Source organism: Molossus molossus, unplaced genomic scaffold (assembly GCF_014108415.1).
Source record: "Molossus molossus isolate mMolMol1 unplaced genomic scaffold, mMolMol1.p scaffold_m16_p_3, whole genome shotgun sequence".
Classification (NCBI taxonomy): domain Eukaryota; kingdom Metazoa; phylum Chordata; class Mammalia; order Chiroptera; family Molossidae; genus Molossus; species Molossus molossus.
This window is the reverse complement of record NW_023425366.1, coordinates 73091603-73096504: the sequence shown is the minus strand read 5'-3', so window position 1 is coordinate 73096504 and position 4902 is coordinate 73091603.

Genomic DNA, 4902 nt, shown 5'->3' with positions numbered 1-4902 from the left:
CGGTACCATATTTTCAGTTTTAATTTTTTAAAAATATTTCTTCTTTAAAAATGTTTGAACTACCTAAAATGGGATTAATAAATATTTATCCAATCATAACAATGAAGTAAGTGAAATTTTTGTGTCATTGAAACTTCTAAAAACAATATTGTATGAAAATACTTATTTAATGGGCTCTTACAGGAAGGATATTGGTAATTTCACCTTGTTAGACTCAGGATTAGGATCTGAAATGATATATTAGTTTGAAAATATTTGTGCATTTTGTAATATATCTTAAAGCCAAAATCGTTCATTAATAAGATTTTTTTCTGCAGTCTTAAAAAAGTAAATAATAATGATAAAATAACCAATATCAAAGATTTTAAACTATAATTTCTATGATGTTTATAACTATTCAACAAATATTTGTTATAAGGCAACTTTGGAAAAATTAAAAGGTGAGTCAGGATGTGTCTTGTCCTCGTAAGGGACTTATAGACCGTGTAAGCCATGTACAACATACTAGCTTTGCAAAGCTTTGCTGTAAAGTTATGCACATCCTTCCTACTCACATTACAGTGCACAACCTAGTCACACACTGCTAATGGTCATGACAGTATTCTAAAGTTAGTGGTGATGGCTGCATAACTCTGAAAATACTAACATTCATTGCATTTGTACACTTTGCAGATTCTATTATAGGCCATTTATGATGAAAGTTATTTTTCCTGATAAATAGCTAATACAAGCTATTCCAATAAAATGCTAATTTTATTACTGAAATCCCAGGATTCTAATGTAGAAATTACAAATATAGATTTTAAGTAAGCAATGCACAGAAATTATACATACACATAGACTTGTCTCATGTTTGTGGGGCTCCTTCAAGAGTGCAAATAGTGGTCCACATACCACATACCACATACCTAAATATTTAGAAGTTATAAATCCAGCTAATATATTGTTCCTACCTTGACAAAGATGCCTTCCTAAGCTTTAAATGCCCCTTGACCAGCCCAGGCTTGGGCATGTGCTCTCCAGCTGTCTATCCACCCTCCTGGAACAGGCCAGAAAAGCTCTCCAGGGGAGGAAGGTTATGTCTTGAGGCCTGTGGTCTCACCCTACAGGTAAGGACATAAACTCCAGCAGGGAGGAACTAGCCCTTAAGCAAAGAATCTAGAATAAGGTCCCTCTTTCTTGAATTTAAGGAGGTTTTCTATAGGATGACTATATAGTAAAATTTTGACCCCAAAAATCCAGAAATGTTTTTGTGAGGTTTTGTATGCCACCTTGTGGTATTTCTATGAACACTTAACATTTAGCATGATATAGAAGGAAAGGAAGATGCTAAACTTAAATGAAGGAAAAATATATTCTGAATGAGAAATAATTGCCTGGTTTGAAAAGTTTTAAAATATCACGATTAACATTTCAAGTGTGAAATTTTCTAATACTGCTAATCTAAAAAAATTAACTCAATAAGATTTATAAAAAAGAAAACTTACTACATGTTTAGCTGCAGGATTCACTTAATGGACTCAAAAAAGATATGTATTAAATGCTTACCATGTTCCAGATACTGTTCTGGCACTGAGGTTATATCAGTGAGAAACAAAAATCCCTGCCCTCCTAGAGTTTACATTCCAGGAGGGTGGTGAAATAGTAACAAGCAGTTCTTAATGTATTTATTTACATACATCCAGTCTTAAAATCCCATTTATAGTCTTCGCACAGACATCTTGTTGCGATCCCTACCTTAATCCTTGAAAAGGATAAGTGTTCTGTTCTACTTATTTTTGGACTTTGTAGAAAGTTATAACAGTATTTTATTTGAGGTCTAAAAGGGTCTGGGCCTTATATTGGAAAACAAAGTCAAAAAGTAATAATCTAAACATCCAGTTTAATGTGGTATAAAAAGAACAGGTGAATAAACAAAGAAAACAGAAGGTTTAAAATCAAGAAGATAATAAAAATTAATGAAATAGAAAATATACATAAAGTGAGGAATAACTGAGCCAAAACTTTGCTCTTTGAAAATACTCATAGAGACAAATCTAGTAAGCCATATTAAAAAAACAACCTAGAGAATTTATAAATAAACAATGTTGTGGTATAAGAGTCAGAACCATGTATACAATGAGGATGTTTAAAAGGGATATTACAACTTTTTCCAGTAAATTTGAAACTAACAAAATTGATAAATTTTGGAGAAATTTAAACTGCAAAAGTGGTTCAAAAAGAAATAATAATCCACATGATTTTACCAAACAATAAAATTTGAGGAATACATAATTTAAATCTTACATAAAGTTTTCAGAGTATAGAAACTGAAGAAACACTCTTAAATCTTGGCATGAGGGTTATATCTTGATATAAAAATCTGGAAAGGATAGAATAAGAAAGGAAAATAACAGGTCATTCTCTCATGAATACAAATACAAAGACCTGAAAAGAAACTGAATCCAATGACTATAACAATATGCGTTGCAGTCAAATTGAGTGGATTCCAAAAGAGCAAGGCTGGTGTCACGGTTAAAAAAACAAACAAAAATCAATTCATACAATCAATGGCTGCATTTCTAAGACTTGGTAAGAAAGAGATGAAATACCTAAAATGGTTTTAACTGAAGATAATATGAGGAACTGTTTAAAGAAGGATCAGTGGAACCCACAAGGGATGGTAGAACACTTGGCGACCAGCAATAGCCAGAAATCTCTCGGCCTAAAGGGGCAAGAGGAGGAAATGCCCAGTGAGAGATGGGTTATGGAAGAGGGTGTAACCATCAGTATTTGTAGCCAGAGAGGGATGCAACCTTTCAGAGCCATAACAGATCAGAACTGTGACAACCACTGTGAAAATTGTGATCACTCTGGAAGCTGGTGAGTGGATTGAAAAAGAGCAGTGAAGCACTAGTTAGGCGGTTGCAGTAATTCAGGTGCTAGATGATGGCATTGCAGCAATGGAGATGGGGAGACAGGGTTCATACCTGTTCTATTTTGAAGCTAGATAAACAGAATTTGCTGGCGTCGGATGTAGGAGTTTAGAAGAAAAGTCTGTGATTACCAAACTTTTTAAGCTTTCATAACTAGAAGGATGGAATTGATGCTGACTGAGATGAAGACTAGAAGGAGCAGGTTTGAAGAAAAGTTCAGTTTTGAACATGTTGATTTTGAGATGCTTTTTATACATTCAAGTGGATCTGTTGAGTAGACATTTGGACATATGAGTCTGGAGTTCAGGAGATGGGAATTCAGCATTCATTGATGCACGGTTCAGACTCTCCAAAATGAAACTTGAATTAATACGTGTCCCTTTGGGGTGGCCAGTTCTCTTTGCTGTAGAGATCTACACTTGTCGTTGACCTGCCACACTTGTTCATCATTGCTGAGGCAGCGGTCCAGAGCATCTGGTGATTGATTAAACATAATCTAGGGCATTATTTATATTACCTGGCAGAGTGAGCAGATGCGGAAGCAAGCTCTCTAGCTTTATGAGTGATAGCAGCCAAGCGTTCAGCCTCTTTCCCCTTTTTGATGGATATAGCAGATGCTAACACCACATTTAAGGGACTACAAATAATGCAGGCAAGTTCTCAAGACTCTCATTCTCATTTGTCAGTGGAAACTGAATGAGGCAAAACATTAGTAAGTAACATTATTTTGCAATCACATAGTACTTTGGCTTTGCTAAGGAATTCACAATCCAATGTAATTTATATAGAATTTCTGAGGTTGTTCCAATATCACTTTCCTATTTTAACCTCAATTTGCAATTTGAAAACTGACGAAAGAAGTTCTTTTTTCACGAATAAGAGTTGGAAATTCTTTGGAACATCTTTCTTTGATTCCACCTCACAAACTTGAAGTTATTAACCTTTAGTTATAAACTTTTTTTGAATTCCTGTCAGTGAATAGTAAAACCTGCAAGTCTTAGCATTGTATGTAATTTTGCTAAAATACCTAAATCATCTAGGTCACCGGGATGCAGGGCTTTGCTGGAGCACGTGCCACGTCAGTTCTGTTGGAGGAGGAAGCTGTGTTTGGCTCCAGTGGTAAAGAGTTTTATTCCAACTCTGATGAATGACTGGAAGGTCATGTGTAAGTGGGGAAGACAGGTCATTGAAGGCAGCAAAGCAGCAGAAAGCTGGATGTTTCCTGTTCACCCCTCACACAAATTCAACTCCTCCCATAGCTAGCTTCACATCTCCCCTCTGGGGGACCTTCTGTCCCTTAGGTTTTGAATCTCAAAGGCTGAGGCTCCTTTACTGAGGAAGCTGAAGTAGGGAGTAGATCACCCGATGGTGGAGTCGGGGTTTACCCAAGACAAGAGGGCAACGCCAGGCAGGGAGACTGCTGTAGGACAGAGTTTCACACACAACAACAATTTCCTCGTATCTATGGTCTCTGCCTGGGTGAGGAAGGCTGTACTGCAGGGAACCTTGTGGGAGGAAGTAGAGCTGTCTTAAGGAGACCATCTGCAGTGTGTTTCACAGCGTGAAGCTGGGGCATTGCTTAGAGAGGCCCTTGGTGGGAATGGACTAATTCAGTGTGTGAAGGAGCCATGACCCGGTTTTGGAAGCCACAATGCATTTCTATATGACCCAGCTGTGACTGGGAGTTTTCAGGCTTTGGCGATGGTCAGTGGTTTACCTGGCTTGAAGATAATTGTTTTTCCTAGGAGTTTTATTGAGACATAATTCACATACTATAAAATTCATTCTTGTAAGGTGAGAAATTAACATTTTTAGTATTCACAGAGCTATGATTTTAATCACTTAATATAGAAACTTTAATGTAAACAACTTGAAACCACCTCTGCTGAGGGGTGTCAGGAGAGAGTAGAAGAGGAGAGGAGGAGCACCTGCCAGCGCTTTCTCCTATTTAGTATCACTCACCTTCTTTCGCCCATGTTCTCTGCAC